Source organism: Prionailurus bengalensis, chromosome C1 (assembly GCF_016509475.1).
Source record: "Prionailurus bengalensis isolate Pbe53 chromosome C1, Fcat_Pben_1.1_paternal_pri, whole genome shotgun sequence".
NCBI classification, from domain to species: domain Eukaryota; kingdom Metazoa; phylum Chordata; class Mammalia; order Carnivora; family Felidae; genus Prionailurus; species Prionailurus bengalensis.
Window position 1 is genome coordinate 142,271,905 of NC_057345.1, and position 21,505 is coordinate 142,293,409.

Here is a 21,505-nt window from a genome sequence, read left to right on the forward strand (position 1 = left end):
TTCAAAGGTATTATATTTTAAAATTTCATGGTTATTGTTTTCCTGGCACATTATCCTTCACTAAGAATATCACCGTTTACTTCTTGGTTTTGGTTCTCTAGTTGGGTAGAGAACTACTACCCAACTCTACTGCTTTCAAATGTCTACTCACATTTTGGCGGTAGACACAGAAAGTTTATTCCATAAGCTGATGATGTTTCAAAGATAGAAAGTGTTCTGATCTTAGTAAGTAACTGCCTCTGCTGGAATTGAAATATTGGCCATGGTGAGACCCCGTTCTGAGTCCATTCTGCCAATTCAGGGAATTCAGCGAGAAGTAGCAACGATTGAGAACAAGGTACTTACTCTTAAAGGGAAACCTCACAATTTTGCAAGCGTTATAGGTTCTATTTGTTGTTATCTACAACCTGTTTGTCATAGTTTTCTTAATTTCAATTATTTTCTAGTGAAAAAACTGCAATGATTAATCAGGAAAAAAAATCCAGTATTTTAGACCCTTTATCACTTCATGACTCCTTGTGCCTCCCCCCAACCCTTCTCTTCAGAAATCTTTGTTTATATATTTTCAAACAGGTATTGTTTTGAAAAGTGTAAATTCTTCACTTATCCTTGAAGAAATCATTTGAATCTTATTAGTTGTATAGTAGTCTTACATAGTTCTTATTTGGCATCCACCTATTTTTATGTCTTGCCTCTTGAGTGGTTTTCTTCCTTTGTCATCATTGATCTGGCTAGTGACTTTTAGGACCTTATAGCCTAAATTACTTGGGCTGGCTTCAAGGTTACTTCAGATGTCTGTTGTAGGAAAACGAAGTGGAATTTATGGTATGATACATAAAGCAATTTGTTTGCTTTGGCTGCAAGTAGCAGAAAACTGAACTAAAATTAGCTTAAGCAAATATATTGATTCACTTAAATAAAAAAGTCAGCCATGAGCCAAGGGTATGTGACATCATCAGAATTCCATCTGCCTTTCTCTATGATTTCCTGGACTCTGCTTCCTTCTTATGTCAGCTTTGCCATTAGGCTGCCTCATGAGGCAAAAATGGCTGCAGCTCTTCCAAGCCTCACCTCCATACCCTACCATTTATGCTAAGTTATGCTGCAGAAAAAAAACAACTCCCACATTTCAATGTCTCACATCAACAAAAAAAAGTATTTTTCATTTACTATTCATTTCCATTATAGGTCAACTATGGCTCTGTTTCACACAGCCCATATTCCAGGACCCAGGCTGATAGAGCAACCCTGATGTGGGACGTTGCCAGTACTATATGAGGGGGCAGGCATGGTGCAAACACTATGCGGGCACTTAAAGCTCCAACTTAGACATGCCACACACTACTTCTTATATATCATTGACCGCAGTTAAGTTGTATGCCCTAATCTGAAGTCAGTGGGGGCTGGGAAATAGAATCCTATGTTAACTAAATGAACAGAAGTGCCTTTCCCCCGGCATTCCAAACTAAGTCTTGGGACTCATACTGATTAGACAAACTAAGGTTGCATGCTCAATTGTTGAACTAACCATTGTACCAGAGGAACAGAAAGATGATTGGCTCCACCGGCATCACATGACACACCATTGAAACTGGGGTTAAATTTTGCTTCCCTAGACACAAATAGATCCTCTCCAAAAACGTGGAAGTCTCTGTGGCAAGACAGGGGACATGGTTGCAGGGGATGAAACCTGGCACCCAGTATATAGATCATATTTAACAACGTTTATATCAAATTTCTTAAAGGTAATTCAATGATTACTAGAAACTAAAACAAAGGAGCATTATATCATACCATCTCTCCAAATCTGAAGTCATCCTGTCAGGGTTTATCTCCCCAAATTGATAAAAAGAATATGGGTTTGGGGATTAGACAGACCTGTGTCTCTATGAGAAAGACCATCATATCTCTGTTATTTATTGGCTTTGTGATGGTGGATATGAAAAAATCCTCTCCTTAGCCTCATCTATAAAACAAGTTAATAATACTTAAAAGTGAGCACAATAAACAACATAATAATAATACTTAATAGTGCTATATTAAAAGAGACAATATATACAAAGTGAGAGAAAAACACAATGAGTGCTCCAAAAAAATGTTGTCTTCCCACTCAAGGCCTGATAGAAGGTGCTAATGAACTGCAAATGGTGGTCAAGGGAGTCTTCTTTTTTTATTATTATTTTTTAAATTTATTTTAGAGAGTGCACGAGCAGGGAGAGGGACAGAGGGAGAGACAGAGAGAGAGAGAGAGAGGGAGAGGTAGAGGGAGAGAGAGAGAGAGAGAGGGAGAGAGAGAGGGAGAGAGAGAGAGAGAGAGGGAGAGAGAGAGAGAATCTCAAGCAGGCTTCACACTCATCATGGAGCCTGACAGAGGGCTCAACCCCACAACCCTGGGATCATGACCTGGGCTGAAGTCAAGAGTCAGACACTCAACCGGCTGAGCCACCCAAGCACCCCAAGGGAGCCTTCTTTTAGCAAGGAAAAATTAACTAAATTTCATAAACAGTGCTTCAGCTGCCCTTTCTTAACCTAAACAAAACACACAAAAAAAACACTCAGTGTTTTGCTGTTGATAATGCCATTCCATTAAAAAAAAAAGGGCAAAACTCACATTCTTTTTCAAACTGAGATTGGAGACAAGACAGTGGAAGGAATTTAGAGACCTCTTTATCATTGATAATATATATTTATGAAAAGAAATGGAAATATATAAATGGTAAACACACTGTTAAGCACATTCTTATATATCTGTCAGTATGCAATTTCCCCTAGAGAAGGTCATATGTCAATTATATTATGTATATGACTTGGTTTTAAGCGAAGCCTACTCATCTGCAATTATTATTTTACACATAGTGCTTAAAGATCATTAAATAAAGTGTGGAAGAACTTCAAGGCTTCAGAATGACTCTTAAGTTAATTATACATGGATATCTACTTAAACTTCACCAAGGACAGGCTGATGTGATTTCATCTTAATTGCTATTTGAAAACTGGCGCATATAATGTGTATGTATGTGAATCAGTGGTTCTTGTATTCTCTTTGTGGAGGATGCAGCAATGCAGCTAATAACTCCCTAATTTTGGTTCAAGCCACAGGATGAATGGTCGCAAAGTCCAGGGAAAAATTATAATTACAGATTCATTCACCTTATGATCTGTCCATCCTGATTGTATAAAACTTTGTCCACCCATCCCCCACTGAACAGTATTCCCAAGGAAAAGTCCTATTTAGGACGAGGCACCGTAGATTAAAATGCGAATATTAAAGCAAATGAATTGCAGTGTCGGTTATATAATGAAGCCACTGTCACCTTGAAAGCTTCTCTTCCCACGTGAACACAAAGCAGAGAAATCAGCAGCTTTGGTAGCTGTGGCAACCGCACCGCCAAGCCTGGAGAGCGAACTGTGTCCTACGCAGGTTTTGTGCCCCTCTGGCGCTTTGTAGATTTTGCTAATGTTAAGGCCTCTCAGATTCTCAACTTGGTGCATTCACCCAGCTGGGAAAATTAGAGCTGTGATCAGGAGACAAAAGGAGGCTTGCTTTGTGTCTGACAAAGGTAGGAAAACACCCTTCAGTTGAAGCTCCTAATGACCACCCACAACAGCATCACAAATAGCAAATATTTATCATGCATATTCTTTGTTTAAATTCTGGGAAGAATACAAAGCCAGTTTACTTGGGTTAGACAAACCACTGGATTAATTGCCCCCAAAGTCTGCAAATTTATGATGAATGTCAAAAAAATCTGCATGTCACATAGACCCAGAAGTGTGTGCCATGGTGAAGAGTAATTACTAGACATTTGTTGAATGTTCTAACCCAGTAGTGTAAGCATCACAATCCAGCTACACCTATATAATTGTTTTCTTCAACAGAACAAAACGGTGTTCACAAATGAACAAGTTTCACATTTATTTTTATCTTCTGTAGTTGTTTAAAATTTTTTATCTCTTTGTACATATTTCTTGTATGAGAGTGATGAGTATGAGATAAAGTAAAGAAGAAATCGTCTTCCTGACCACAGGGAACATCCCGATTTGTCAAACATTTACAGTTTACTTATGTCACCACTGATCAGGAAAGCAAAGCAGACACTTGCTGTGTCCCTGCAGCTACAGTGAATGGGGAGCCTCACATTTATGCATGCATCACATGGACTGAGAGGGGCCCACAGTAGCCATCTTCCTTCCTTCCCTATTAACAGTATCCCTAGATTTGGGGGAGCAGTGATGTGAATGTCTCAAAGATTACATTTCCCTTGCAGAAGACGGTGACCTTTCAATGGGTACCACTTCCAGAAAAGCTTTTCAAAATAGACTGATCACCTACTCCACTTCTTTCCTCTTGACTGAGCTACTGCAGCATCTTGTATCTTTTCAAGTTGTGGACCAGACCTGAGGAACTGAAGAACGGAAAGCCACAAGGGGCCACTGTAGCAACTGTGAACTCCCTACCTCCTGACACCTCATTACATGAGAACGAGTATCTGTCATATTCAGGCCACCATAGTCAGGTCTCTTATAAGTAGCCAAGTGTACCTCCTAACCTATACAGAATGAAATAACCATAGGAAGCTAAAAGGGTTAAATTATGTGTTACAGACTCTCAATTTGCTCTTAGAATTGAGATAGAAAAGGTTGTGGGATGAAGATTTAATTATTAAAGAAGATTTCACAGAGGAGATGTGAGTAGGCTAGAACTTGAGCAGAATGGGATTTATCTTAATAAAATGTAAGACGGCTTAAAGATAACAGGTGGCTGCAGAGAGGCTGGGGAGCACTACAGAGTTTAGACTGACTGGAGCACAGACGTCACGGCAAGCCTTGATGCACAAGAGCTTATTTGTTTGTTTGTTTTAATGTTTATTTATTTATTTTGAGAGAGGGGGAGAGAGAGAGAGAGACAGAGAGACAAAGAAAGAGAGAGAGAATCCCAAGCAGGCTCCATGCTCAGCAGAGGGCTCAATCCCACCAACCGTGAGCTGAAAATCCAGAGTCAGAAGTTGAACCAACTGAGCCACCTGGTGCCCCAAGAACTTGTTTTATACTTGATGAGTAACCAAGAACAATTATGGTCATTGGAAAGTAACATAATGGAAGAAATATTTTGGGAAAAATAATGTGTTAGGAAGATGCGACAAAGAAGAAAGCAAAGAGGGAAGAGGAGAACATTCTGAAGGCAGTGACAACAATTCTGGAAGGAGGAGCTGAGATCTGGGCTACAACAGTGGTGCTGGCAGGCAGTGTCGCTCAGGGACTGGATACACAACCAGAGGAAGTGATGTCGTCAGGGTCCAGCATTAATGGAGTGGGAGAAGCCACTGGCTTCAGAGGAATGTGGACAGAGAGTTCACCCGGAATTATGGGGAGACAGATAAATTAAGACTGAGGAATTTGCACCAAGATACATTTCCAAAAGTGAGGTGAACCAACTGTGGTTGGAGTTTGCCCAAATAGAAGGAAGTCAAAACAGAGACAGAATTGCTTATGCTCTACTCCCAGAGTTCCTGGCAGCGGGATTCCCACTGATGCTAATAAAAGTAAATAATCCACATACAAATAAAGCAAATGGTAATCAGAGGTAGAATATCAAGTGGTCTAGTTATCCACACCTTGGAGAAAAGACAGGAAGAGTTTGGGAGGGTTCTCTTAGGCACATCAAGACGTACTGACAGAAATAATTCTAGTGATATATCAAAGGTTTGCCATTAGTCTGCACACCTGAGAAGTTGTCTGGGTCCTACTGATACAGAAGTTCTCCCATAACAATTGACAGTCAGTTGAGGAATAAATGACATAGCTGCACATTCTCTCCACCTAGTCCACACCTCAACATCACTGCCTGGGGCTGGGAAAAGGCAGAAGTGTACTCTGAGTACCCTCTAAGAGGTGGGCTGCTCTTCCTCTTTCCCCAGGAGGACGGGCCCACCTAGCATAAGGAGAAGAGCAAGATGTCACCCATTGCTCTAGTAAACAGTGTTTAGTATAGGGAAACAAGCAAACAAACAAAAAGTAATGTAGAAAAGGGTTAGTAACAATATTAAAAAAATATGTCAAACATTTAGTAGTTTTGCCACTAAATCGATACTACATAAATGTTGAGGTAGCTAAAAAAAAAAAAAAATAGAGTAATCTGAGACCTGCTCTTGCCATATATCACAGAATTTTAATTGTCTGCAATGCCCATTATCAACAGAAAAACTAGATATCAGCTAAATCAAGTAGAAAGGGAAACATTTTATGTAAATATATACCAGCCATAAAGAGATCACAGCCTAAAACTTGCACTCTTAGTTGGACAAATAAGACAAAAAGAATGTCAGAAGTCATGCCCACATGCTAGTAGGTATAGAGAGGATATGCATCACTGAAGTCAGGAAGATTTAAAACAAGCAGGGGAGGGGCAGACAGAGGGGGAGAAAGAGAATCCCAAGCAGGCTCTGTGCTGTCAGCGCAGAGGCTGATGGGGGGCTCTAACTCAGGAACCATAAGATCATGACCTCATGATCCAGGAGTTGGATGCTTAACCGACTGAGGCACCCAGGCTCCCCTCAAATAAAATTTTCATTAAATACAAAATAGTATAAAATGGAATATCATGAACTACATGCAGAACCCAAAGGCAATTCTAAAACCATGAAAGCCATTATTATTTGTAATAGCAGAATTCACTGCATATGTGTAAAGATTCTTCAGTCTGGATCATATCCATGTAAGAGACTCAAAGGAAAGCTATCCTTGGCTTTCAATCTTTTCTCACATTTCAGTCATTGAGTGACTGACTAGTGAAACTCCTCTCCCAGATGGCCCATGTGGGCTGGGTCAAACTTCATGTAGTCAAATATTAATTCCCTTGAGGCAATATGCAAATGAACCAAGTATATATGCAAGCCAAAGCCATAGTGAATAATTCCAGCCACATTTTTTTTTCTCAACTATGCCAAGTAAACTACCATAAAATTAAAATTCCATTCCATTAAAATTAGTGAGTTATTAATGGGTAGAACATCAGAAATACAAACAATTATTTTTGAAAATATATATTTAACTTTCTACTCTCAAATGCAACATAGTAACACAGACACAGACATACCCACACCACATCCACACCCCCACCACACACACACACACACACACCATTTAAAGGAATAATTCTAGTTGTATGAATATAAGTTACATGCCTAATCTGATCACAAGTTTCCTCTGAGCAGGAAGCACGTTATACATACCATTTTCTGCGCTCACAGAAACTAGTTCATTTATGAATGCAAATCATTATCCACTAAAAAATTGGTGAATTGTCAGTTTAAAAATATGCTAAATAATTTTTCAAGTGATTAAAGGCAATTTTATTACAAGAAAATAAATAAAAGAATAATTCTAAAGTAATCAAGAAGAAATTTAAAATAAAAGTAAACAATGGGAAAACAAAAAAACCAAAGCAATACCAGAACTTTAACTGACTGTGCAGTTTATATTTTTAGTTTAACTTTTGAATTTGTAACACATTCACATAGTTCAACATATATATATATATGTATATATATATATATTTGTATATATATATATTTGTGTGTGTGTGTGTATATATATATATATATATACATATATATAGTTTTTTTTTAATTAAATGTCTACCCTGAAACATCTCGCCTCTCCTCTCTCCTGCCTTTTTCCATCTTCTCAGGATCTCTGGGTAATTTCCATTTCTCTTCTAGTTCCACTAAAATCCTGTGAGGTTAACAGGTAAAATAGAAAGGAAAGAAACAGATGTACATGTGTAAACTCACCCATACACACATAGATAAATTTAATACATGACATAGAGAACTTTTCAAATCAGGGGCAAGGATTGACTATTCAGTAAAAAATCGCTGAGTCAGCTGGCCAAACATCTGGGAAAAAATTGTTCTTATTTTACAGCATAGAAATGTGAACAAATAAATATATTCCAGGTGAATTAAAGATGTAAACCCTAAAACCATAACATTAGTAGCACCAAATATAGTATAACTTTTACCATCACCCCGAGGTTAGCAAGAATATCAAAAGCAAGCCAAGAAACATAGAAGGAAAGACCACCAATACTACTTAAAAATTTAAAACTTTTATTCAAGAAAAGACTCTACAACAAAAGTTAAATGACAGAAAAGAAAATATATATATATATTTGCAATGCATACAATAGGCAAAGTTTTAATCAAAATCTATAAGGAGTTCCTATTTCTATATTTATGTAAGAAAAAGAAAACAACACAATGGAAATATGAGCACAGGTTATAAGCAAGCCATTCACAGAAAAAGAAATACAGTAAATATATTTAAAAAGATACTCAGCCTTACTAAGTATCAAAAAATGTACATGAAGCCAAAAAAGACACAAATATTTTACCCTTCAGATTGGTAAAAAAAATTAATGAGATATATGGAGTGTCAGTAAGAACAAGGAAATTTTGAGTCTTATACCTTGGAGGTATAAATAAATAAATAATATATTTACATATTTGTTAAGATGGAGCAAATTTATGTACCAGAATTCCCAGGAAGTTAAGAAGGCAGGCCAAACTGGCAAGAACCACACACCCCACTCACAGCGCCCCCCCCCCCACCCCAAGAGTAGGAGTTGTCTAGAGCGATCGCAGGACACTTTTACAGGGACTTCCAGACCAAGAGGAAGGTCAGGCAGAAGGCAGCTGGCCTTTGGCAAGCACTGAAGCAGAAGGAGAGCCAGCGAGAGGGCAGAAGACCAAGTAAGGAGTTGGGGGGGGGGGGGGTGATATCATTTATTATGACTTCTCTTTTCCTCAATGAGGTTTCAAAGCTCAGGAATTTGGAGTATGATTGGCTTTTTGGAGGAAAACACTGAAAGGGAATAAACTTTACATACAAATAAAGCATTGTAAAAGAAGTAAAGGGCTGATTCATGGGGCAGCTTTGAACTGCCACAAACTCTGGCATTGGAGTTTGGTCCAAGTTGAACTAGTCCCTTACAGGAAGGCAACTTCTAGTATTCAAATTAAAAAATAAGAATTAAGATAAAATAAGAAATATACTATGCATGTGTCTTGCATATGTGTGTGTATACATGCCTACTTAATTTAGCATGAATTATTAGTTTTTGTGTTTTGTGCATAAATATATTTGCACTACTGAAAAGAAATCATTATTTGTTTTTACTCATGACTGGCCATCTATTTTTACTGACTGAATACTCTCAAGGAGCAAAGGGGTTATATCGTGCTGTCCTCGGAAAAGTATTTGCTCACAATCTGTTTGTGCTACCAATGGCTTTCCTTATTATTTTTATTCTTATTTGCATCAAATAAAACATACATAGTTTAATAGGCTTATTTAAACTATAAGGCTAGCCACTTTCCCCATACTTCTCCCCAAGAAACAGAAAGCAGTATCTTCCCTAAGCCCACTCCTTTTCCAAATCTTTCCCGGGAGCAACAAATTTTAATTCCCTTAACTGTTTTCTCTTCAATTTACCTTCACATTCACACATTTGGCTTCTATTTCTATATATTTTTTCAACAATAAACATCATCTATTGATTTCTTTCATAGAAAAAGAGGATTTAATTCTCTTAGATAACTACCCCAACTCATAATTCCCCCATGTCCTTCTCAAAACAGATAACCACAATTTTGTATTAAATGAAAATACTGTGATTATATTTTCCAATTTAATTGAGATATAACTGACATATAACATTGTGTAAGTTTAAGGCATACTATGTGATGATTTGTTAAATGTATGTATTATAAAATGATTACCACAATAATATTAGTGAACATATCCATCACCTCACATAACTACCATCTTTTTTGTTGTGGTGATGATTGCGAGAACATTGAAGATCTACTGTCTTAGCAACCGTCCAGTATATAATTCAGTATTGTTAACTATGGTCACCATGCAGTATGTTAGTTTCTCCAGAACCTTTTCATCTTATAACTGGAAGTTTATATCCTTTGGCCAAGATCTACTCATTTTCCCCACCCCCAAACCCTTGGCAACCAGCAATCTGCTCTCTGTTTCTGAGTTCAGCTTTTTCAGATTCCACATATAAGTGAGGTCAAGCAGTATTTGTCTTTCTCTATCTGACTTATTTCACTTTGCATAATGCCCTCAAGCTTCATCCACATCGTTGCAAATGTCAGGATTTCCTTCTTTTTTATGGCTAATATTCTACTGTTTATATATAGACACCAGATTTTCTTTTTGCATGTCTTGGCTATTTTGAGGGACCTCCATACTGTTTTCTATAGTGGCTCCACCAGCTTACATTCCACCAATACTAGTACAATCGTTCTCTTTCCTCTATTTCCTTGCCAACACTTGTTATTTCTTGTATTTTTGAATAGTAACTCCGAAAGGTATGACGTGATATCTCATTGTCGTTATGATTTGCATTTCTCTGACAATTAGTGATGTTGAGCACCTTTTTGTGTGCCTACTAATGACTTGAATATCTTATTTGGAAAAATGTCTAATCAGGTCAATTGCCCATTTTTTAATAGTATTTTTTTTTTTTTTTTTGCTATTGGGTCATATGTATTCCTTTGGATATTAACCTCTTATCAGATAGGTGATCTGAAAATATTTTCTCCCATTCCATAGGTTTCTTTTTTACTTTGTTATTTCTTTTGCTGTGCAGAAGCTTTATAGTTTGATATTGTCCCACTTGTGAATTTTTGCTTTTGTTACTTGTGCTTTTGGTAATATATCCAAAAAGTCATTGGCAAGACCAACGTTAGGGATCTTTTTCCCAATCTTTTCTTCTAAGAGTTCTATGGTTTCATGTCTCATGTTAGGTCTTTAATCCACTTCAAGTTAATTTTTGATAGCGATCCAATCATTCTTTTGCATGTGGATATCCAGTTTTTCCAGCACCATTTATGAAGAAATTATCCTTTCAGACCAATATTCCTGGTGAATATAGATGTAAAACTCTTTAACTAAATACTAGCAAACTAAACATAACAGTACATTAAAAGAATACATGTCATGATCAAGTGGGATACATTCTTGGGATGCAAGAATGGTTCAACATATGCAAACTGATAAACGTAATAAACCACACAAATAGAATCAAAGATAGAAATCATATTATAACCTCAATAGATGCAGAAAAAGCATATGACAAAATTCAATATCTTATGATAAAAATTTTCAAAAAGTAGGTATAGAAAATAAAAAAACATTTTAGTATTATCAAGTAAACTATATATAAACACAACAAAACAAGACTAAATTTTAGTTTATAAGATGTATAATTACTCAAGAAAATCAAACATGAAAGTAATATACAATAAAATTAATGTACACATTTCCTCAGAGGGAAGGAGGGAATGTAGAAGGAATTTACCTCAACATAGTAAAAGCCATATATACAAGCTCACAACTAACATCTTACTCAATGGTGAAAGGTTGAAAGCTTTTCCTCCAAGATCAGGAACATGACAAGGATGTCCACTCTCACTATTTCCATTCATCATAGTAGTAGAAGTCTTAGCCAAAGCAATTAGGTCAAGAAAAAGGAATAAAAGGTATCCAAATTGAAAAGGAAGAAGTACAGTGGCCTCTATTTGCAAATGACATGATCTTATACATAAAAATTCAAAAAGATTCCACAAAAATCTTTTAGAACTAATAAACACATTCAGTAAAGTTTCAGAATGCAAACCAACAGAAAAAAAATTATGAATTTCTATAAAGTAATATTATAATACTAAGACAAAAAGTGTTTTGAGCTGAACCACATAGTATATTTTGATTACGCATTCTTTCTTTGCACAAACATTTGTTTTAACAGAGCTAATAACTGCCTCTGTTTCATATTGGCTACATTTATTTTATTTAAATTTTTACTGTAAAATATTCATATCTAGAGTGAATGACATGAGATATCAATATATAAAGCACATCTATATACACCACTACCCTGGCCAAGAAAAATATTACCTGTAGATCTCTTTTGCAAGCACATTTCCTTCCTCTCTCAGAGAAAACCTACACATTAATTTTATTGTATATTATTTTCATGTTTTACTTTCCCAAGTGATTATGCATCTTACAAACTAAAGTTTAGTATTGTTTGGTTATTTATGTATAATTTACTTGATAATACTAAACAATTTTCCAAAATATTTGTAGCAACTTACTTTGCCATCAGCAATATGTCTTTGTTCCTTCATATCCTTCCCAATATTTGAAATTGCCATATACATATGGTTTTTATATATTTATATTTAATATTATACATGTTTATATTTATATTAATCTCTAAATTTATATAGAGACATATTATATATATATATGTTATCACTGGAATAGCGAAAATTATATATATATTTATTATATAATTATGTATCATATACACAATTTTTGGTGTTCCAATGATTATGTTGTGTTGTCTCACTGTCATGTAATTTGCATTTTTTTGATCCGATAAGGTTAAGCACTTTGTATATGTTTACTGGCCTTTTGAACTTTCTCTTTGTGGATTGACAGTTTAAATCTTTTGCCTTTTTGGCGGGGAGAGGGAGGTTCTATTTTATTCTTGTTACTTCTTTTGTAGAAGTCCTTTTTGTATTCTTAGTTGTATTTTTTACAGATTATCTCACTACATGGATTGAATTTCACTTTATTTGTGGTGTCCTTTAGTAAACTAAATTATTTATTCAGTATCATTCCAATACTCTATGATTGGCTTCTCTCTTTCTTATGCCTTTTTTCCCCTTTTCTTTCTTTTGTGCCCTTAAGAAACTGTTTCCTACTTTGAAATTCTGAAGATATTCTCCGATTTTATTTTCCAGAATATTAACAGTTTTGCCTTTCACATATTAAAATGAAATTTTATAATTGATTTTTATGGATGGTGATTTGTAGGTGTCTAGTTTCATTTTCCAAAATGGATATCCAACTGCCCCAGCACCTTTTGTTGAAAAAGCTATCCCTTCTACTCAGCTTTTCAGTACCATCCTTTCTTTTTTCTTTTTAAAGATAAAAGCTCATATATCCTTGGGCCTATTTTTAGGTCCAGTAATTTGTTTTACTATCCTATTTGGGACACTTCTACCAATACTATACTCACTTAATAGATTTGTAAGTTTTGATATTTAACAGAATGTTTCCTATTATTTGTATTCTTTAAGTTGTCTTAGTTATTCTTGACCCTTTGCATTTCAATTCTATCAAAAAAATAAGATAAAAATTCAGATTTTGATTGGGTTTGTCTGAGTCTGTATTTCTGTTTGAAGAAAAGGATATCTTTAAAGACTGACATTCTAGATACGAAGATGATCGTAAGTACACAGCAATATAAACTTTCCAAAATGATGGGGCGCCTGGGTGGCTCAGTTGGTTGAGCGTCTGACTTTGGCTCAGGTCATGATCTCACAGTCGTGAGTTCGAGCCCCGTGTCGGGCTCTGTGCTGACAGCTCAGAGCCTGGAGCCTGCTTCAGATTCTGTGTCTCCCTCTCTCTCTGACCCTCCCCGGTTCATGCTCTGTCTCTGTCTCAAAAATAAAATAAAAAAAACATTAAAAAAAAAAAAACAAAAAAACTTTCCAAAATGAAACATGAAGAATAAAACCACTAACATAGCTTAATATATATACTTTAATCTCTAAAGTATTGTGAAGGAAACAAATATTGAAGAAATATTTGCAGCAAAATTTCTAAATTTGATGAAAGCTATAAATTCACAGATCCAAGAAGCTCAACAAACTCCATGCATCAGAAAGATGAAGAAAACTATTATAAGACTCATCATAATCAAATCCTTGAAAATCAAGGACAAAGAGTAAACTTTAAAAGCAGCCAAAGGAAAACAATGCATTACCTACAATAGAACAAAGATCAAGATGACAACAGATTTCCTTTTGGAAATGATGCAAGGTGGAAGACAGTGATGGACCACTAAAGAAATAATTGGCAATGTAGAATTCTTTATTCAGAAAAAAATAATTTTCAGCAAAGAAGACAAAATACAGATTTTTCAGGCTTCCAAAAACTAAAAATATTCAGTAACATTGAACTTACATTATAGAATATATGAAAAGAAGACCTTTAAGCAGATGAAAAATAATACCAGGAAAACACATAGATCTACACAAAGAAATGAAGAGCACCACAAATGTAACTACACAGGTAAATATAAAGACTATTTTTATAAATATTTCTTTTATTTTATTTATATAAATCTCTAAAATATAATCAACCGTTTAAAGCAAAAATAATAATCAAGAAGTATGAGATTTTTAACATACATAGAAATAAAAACATATGACAACAGTGCATAAAGGCCTGGAGGGAAGAAATAGAAGTACAACTTTGTTAGTTTATCATATTATTCAGGAAGCAATACAATGTCACTTAAAAGTAGGCTGTCGTAAGTTAAAGAGGTATGCTACAAGGCTTAAAGTACTTCTAAAATAACACCAAAAAAGTGTCTCTAATAAGCCAACAGAAGAAATAAAATTAAATCATTTCTTTAATTCCAAAAAACGGCAGGAAAAGAGAAAAACAAAGAACAGATAGAATTTAAAAAAGCAAACAACAATATAGTTGAGTTAAATCCAACAAAAGAATCATCACATGAAATCTAATTACCTAAAATCTAAAACCTAAAGTACCCAACACCCCCATTTAAAAGTAGAGTTTGTCATATTGGATAAGAATGTAAGACCTAACTGTAAGCTGCCTATAAGAAATTCACTTTAAATATTAAAAACAAGAATAGGTTAAATGTATAAAGATGAGAAAAGATACACCATGATAACACTAACCAATTCCCTGATTAATTTCTCTTACTCTTCACCCCAGGACCCTGAAATTATATTCCAAATAAACTTTCATCCAAGCCTTCATTCAAGCTCCGCTTTGAGAGAAATCCAGGCTAGCTAGCCACTATTACTTTATCTACTTTCTTAATTTCATCATTTTTAAAAGACCCATGTTCATAGAGTATGTGCAAACCCTCTATTAGTTATCACACCAAAATAGAAATTAGAGTTTTCATTTTCTCTGAAATTTCTGAAAATTCTTTTTTTAAATCTCCAATTTTTTTGTTAATAAGACGAGCCTAAGAGGCGGTGAGCAAATGACAAGCAGCACAGCACTGTTCTGGAAATGTTGTTTTTTGTCTATTCTTCAGATCCTTGACATCATGGGCTTATAATTTGGTAATTAATGCACTTTTTCAGCTATAACAATGACAATTCCTTAAGACATTTGTGCTATTACCGCATCTTGACTTTATTATTAAGATGACCAACTTAATACCTGAATATCAAGGAATCATAATGCCTATTTTATTACTTATGAATAGAAGGGTCAGCTAAAGAAGATATATCAATAATTAATATCAGAAGACATCACAGGGGCGCCTGGGTGGCTCAGTCGGTTAAGGTCAGGCTGACCTTCGGCTCAGGTCATGATTTCGCGGTCTGTGAGTTTGAGCCCGCATCGGGCTCTGTGCTGACAGCCCGGAGCCTGGAGCCTGTTTCGGATTCTGTGTCTCCCTCTCTCTGACCCTCCCCCGTTCATGCTCTGTCTCTCTCTGTCTCAAAAATAAATAAACGTTAAAAAAAATAAAAAAAAAAGAAGGCATCATAAGTCCTTCATTTACTATTTATTCAATCAAACTACATTGAACTTTTAAGGCCCTGGTGTGGTTAGTTCTGTGAATTGTACATTGACACACTAGCTAGTAATGAAGGTCATGGTTGGAAGATTTTAATATTTTTCTACAAACCCTTAATCATGCTATTTTAAGGATATAATCCAGTGTTATACTCATTAAAATAGCCATATGTTTAAAGACCCTAAAATTAAGTAGAATTTTGTTTCCCAGTTACCCAAAATGAATAGTAGCAGACAAAACATACATGCACACAGCCAAATTCAACCCAACTGCCTTTGATGTTTCAAGGCCAAGATAAATTCACTCAGCTACTTGAAGCTAAGCCAGAACCACTTCCTTACTAAAATGGAGCTTTCCTTAAGCTACCAAGACCAAGTTGAGAATCACCACAAGTTTGCTGAGACCCAAACTATTGATAAATCTTGTGTTGTTTAGAGTTGACTGTAGAATATATCACTGTAGAATGATTCACCATTATAAATAGAAATAAAATAACTAGTTGGATGTTTTTAAATGGATGGGTTGTAATAAAGATGACACAAAGAACTGTGGTCTGCTTTCCAAGTAATAGCTATAATAGTACAACTTTATGATCTTACAACTGGTATACAGTAGGTATAATCTTATAACTGCCTAAGTATAAAAACCTATCACTAGGCAATGTTCTTTCAAAGTAGGATCAAAAGCCTGATATTTTGAAATGGTATGAATTTATCACTGAAAATACATGGGGAGGGGGGATTCTTCATGGTAAACTTATGTATTGAGATAGAATACATTAAAGACCACTGTTTATATAATAAAGAGCACAGCTCAACAAATTTTTATGAATTCAACACACTCAGGTTACCATATAAATTAAGACCAAAGCTATTATCAGCACCTGAGAAACCTCCCCCTGTCCTTTCTCAATCAGTCTCAATCATTATTCCTCAAAAGGTAACCAATTCTGACTTCATCACCATAGATTAGTGGTTTTTTTGTTGAACTTTATATAAATGGAATCACACATTATCTTATAGTATGTACTCTTTTGAGTCTGGCATTTTTGCTCAACATTTTATCTGTGAGATTGATCCAAATTTTTACTTGTAGCTGTAGTTGGATCTTTCTTCAGTGTCTATTGTAAAATATACCACAACTTACTGAAGAACATTTGGGTTATTTACATTCTGGAACTCTTGCAAATAATGGTAATATAAACATTTTGTATATGTTTTTGGTGAACATATGTATGCATTTCTGTTAGGTGTATACCTAAGATTGGAATTTCTGTGACATGAGGTTTATGTGTATTTAATTTCAGTAGATACTGCAAGTTGTTTTCCACAGCAGAGGTACCAATTTACATTCCCCCAGCAGTGTGGAAGAATTCATTATTCTACATTCTTACTACCAATTGGCGTTATCTGTTCTTTTTTTTTTTCTTCTCATTGTAGTCACTGTTGAATGGGTGGTGCTATGTCATTGTGGATATAACGTGCATAACTCTATTAATTAATGATGTTGAATGTCCTTTCATATAAACAATTTGCATATATTCCTAACTGCCAATTCAAGTCTTTTGCCTATTTTATTTGGATTGTCTTCCTATTTCTTTATTACTATTTCTTCATAGTAATCTTTGCTAGATATATGCAATTTAAACTGCTTTTCCCCCTCTATGGCTTAAGTTTGTTTCAACTCTCTTCATAGTATCTTTTGATTAACAGAATTTTGTAATTTTTAATCACACACAATATGTCAAGTTTATCCTTTAGTGTTTCTGTGTCCTTTTTTGAAATCTTTCCTCAACCCATGGTCATGGAAATCTTGTTGTATGATCATCTTTAAAAAACTTACTGTCTTACTTTTCACATTTAAGCATATTACATTTCAGCATTCTATATTTAACTAACTACATACATTAAATCAATCCAGAATTAATTTTTTGTACGGTATAAGGTAGGAGTCAAGATATTTTTTTCCATGTGCATAATCCAGTTCAATTAATCTATTTCAATTTACTTTTTAAAATCTTTTCCTCAAAATTAAATTACATTAAAATTGCGTCTTTGTAATTTAAAATTACATTGCATTAAAATTACATCTTTGTAAAGTCAAGTGACTGTATATGTGTAGATCTATTTCTGGACCCACTATTCTGCTCAGTGGTCTATTTATATATCTTTGTGCCAAAAAAATAATGCTTCAATTTTAGACTTTTATGAAAGTATTGGCATTTGGTGGCTTACGTCCTCAAATTTTGATCTTCACATTGTCTTGACTATTCTAGATCTTTTGCTTTTCCATAAAAATTTTAGAATTACCTTATCAATTTTCATTTATAGAAGTGCTAGTGGAATTTCTTTAAGCTTATTTATTTATTTTTAAGAGAGGGAGGGGGAGAGAGAGAGAGAGAGAGAGAGAGAGAGAGAGAGAGAATATCCCAAGAAGGCCCTGCACTCAGCGCAGAGCCCAATGCAGGGCTCAAATTCATAAACCATGATGAGATCATGAACTGGGCTTAAATCAAGAGTTGGACACTTAACCAACTAAGCTACCTAGACACCCATAAGTGCTAGTGGAATATTGATTGAGATTGCATTAAATCTATAAATCAGTTTAGGGAGAACAGATATCTTTGCATTGCATTTTCTAATCTTTAGAAATAGCATATCCCTTCTTTTACTTAGTTCTTCTTTCATTTACCTCAATAATATCTTGTAGTTTTTTGTTTGATTTATTTATTTCTAGGTGTTTAATGTTTTTATGTCATTGTAAAGAGTATCATTTTTTAAATGAATTATCTGTATATTTATTGCTGCTATATAAAAAATAGGTTTTTTTATAGTTACCTTGTATTTAGTTACCTTGCTAATTCATTTATCAAGCCTAATGTATTTTGTTTATAGATTATTTTGGATTTTCTATAAACATAATCACATCATCTCCAAATAATGAAATTTAAAATTTTTCAAATTCTTAAGACTCATTTTTTTTGTCTGTTGCACTGGCTACACCTTCCTGTACAATATTGAATTAAAATGGTGATATTGAACATCCTTGTGTTATTCCTGACTTAGAGAAAGAAGGCATTTACTATCTCCCTATTATGTATGTTTTTTAGAGATATCCATTAATAGTTAAAAACAGTTATTTCTATTTCTAGATCCTAGGAGATTTTAGCATGAACGGTATTGAATTTTATCAAATGCTTTTTCTGAATCTACTGAGATGACCACGTGGTTTTCTCAAATTCTTCCTGTGGCGGGGAAGTGCCCTGCAGGTCCTCACCACGTCAGGGACTATCCAAAATGACCAAGCGGAAGAACTCCCCTCAGAAGAATCTCCAGGAAATAACAACAGCTAATGAGCTGATCAAAAAGGATTTAAATAATATAACAGAAAGTGAATTTAGAATAATAGTCATAAAATTAATCGCTGGGCTTGAAAACAGTATACAGGACAGCAGAGAATCTCTTGCTACAGAGATCAAGGGACTAAGGAACAGTCACGAGGAGCTGAAAAACGCTTTAAACGAAATGCATAACAAAATGGAAACCACCACAGCTCGGCTTGAAGAGGCAGAGGAGAGAATAGGTGAACTAGAAGATAAAGTTATGGAAAAAGAGGAAGCTGAGAAAAAGAGAGAGAAAAAAATCCAGGAGTATGAGGGGAAAATTAGAGAATTAAGTGATACACTAAAAAGAAATAATATACGCATAATTGGTATCCCAGAGGAGGAAGAGAGAGGGAAAGGTGCTGAAGGGGTACTTGAAGAAATCATAGCTGAGAACTTCCCTGAACTGGGGAAGGAAAAAGGCATTGAAATCCAAGAGGCACAGAGAACTCCCTTCAGACGTAACTTGAATCGATCTTCTGCACGACATATCATAGTGAAACTGGCAAAATACAAGGATAAAGAGAAAATTCTGAAAGCAGCAAGGGGTAAACGTGCCCTCACATATAAAGGGAGACCTATAAGACTCGTGACTGATCTCTCTTTTGAAACTTGGCAGGCCAGAAAGAATTGGCAAGAGATTTTCAGGGTGCTAGACAGAAAAAATATGCAGCCAAGAATCCTTTATCCAGCAAGTCTGTCATTTAGAATAGAAGGAGAGATAAAGGTCTTCCCAAACAAACAAAAACTGAAGGAATTTGTCACCACTAAACCAGCCCTACAAGAGATCCTAAGGGGGACCCTGTGAGACAAAGTCCCAGAGACATCACTATAAGCATAAAACATACAGACATCACAATGACTCTAAACCCGTATCTTTCTATAATAACACTGAATGTAAATGGATTAAATGCGCCAACCAAAAGACATAGGGTATCAGAATGGATAAAAAAACAAGACCCATCTATTTGCTGTCTACAAGAGACTCATTTTAGACCTGAGGACACCTTTAGATTGAGAGTGAGGGGATGGAGAACTATTTATCATGCGACTGGAAGCCAAAAGAAAGCTGGAGTAGCCATACTTATATCAGACAAACTAGACTTTAAATTAAAGGCTGTAACAAGAGATGAAGAAGGACATTATATAATAGTTACAGGGTCTATCCATCAGGAAGAGCTAACAATTATCAATGTCTATGCACCGAATACCGGAGCCCCCAAATATATAAAACAATTACTCATAAACATAAGCAACCTTATTGATAAGAATGTGGTAATTGCAGGGGACTTTAATACACCACTTACAGAAATGGATAGATCATCTAGACACACGGTCAATAAAGAAACAAGGGCCCTGAATGAGACATTGGATGAGATGGACTTGACAGATCTATTTAGAACTCTGCATCCCAAAGCAACAGAATATACTTTCTTCTCGAGTGCACATGGAACATTCTCCAAGATAGATCATATACTGGGTCACAAAACAGCCCTTCATAAGTTTACAAGAATTGAAATTATACCATGCTTACTTTCAGACCACAATGCCATGAAGCTTGAAATCAACCACAGGAAAAAGTCTGGAAAACCTCCAAAAGCATGGAGGTTAAAGAACACCCTACTAACGAATGAGTGGGTCAACCAGGCAATTAGAGAAGAAATTAAAAAATATATGGAAACAAACGAAAATGAAAATACAACAATCCAAACGCTTTGGGACGCAGCAAAGGCAGTCCTGAGAGGAAAATACATTGCAATCCAGGCCTATCTCAAGAAACAAGAAAAATCCCAAATACAAAATCTAACAGCACACCTAAAGGAACTAGAAGCAGAACAGCAAAGGCAGCCTAAGCCCAGCAGAAGAAGAGAAATAATAAAGATCAGAGCAGAAATAAACAATATAGAAACTAAAAAAACTGTAGAGCAGATCAACGAAACCAAGAGTTGGTTTTTTGAAAAAATAAACAAAATTGACAAACCTCTAGCCAGGCTTCTCAAAAAGAAAAGGGAGATGACCCAAATAGATAAAATCATGAATGAAAATGGAATGATTACAACCAATCCCTCAGAGATACAAACAATTATCAGGGAATACTATGAAAACTTATATGCCAACAAATTGGACAACCTGGAAGAAATGGACGAATTCCTGAACACCCACACGCTTCCAAAACTCAATCAGGAGGAAATAGAAAGCTTGAACAGACCCATAACCAGCGAAGAAATTGAATCGGTTATCAAAAATCTCCCAACAAATAAGAGTCCAGGACCAGATGGCTTCCCAGGGGAGTTCTACCAGACGTTTAAAGCAGAGATAATACCTATCCTTCTCAAGCTATTCCAAGAAATAGAAAGGGAAGGAAAACTTCCAGACTCATTCTATGAAGCCAGTATTACTTTGATTCCTAAACCAGACAGAGACCCAGTAAAAAAAGAGAACTACAGGCCAATATCCCTGATGAA

At 35.3% G+C, this 21,505-nt stretch overlaps 1 pseudogene; it reads left to right on the forward strand.

Moving 5' to 3' along the window:
- The first annotated feature begins 262 nt into the window (after positions 1 to 262).
- LOC122479481 overlaps positions 263 to 21,505 on the forward strand; it is a 34,106-nt pseudogene continuing 12,863 nt past the window's right edge.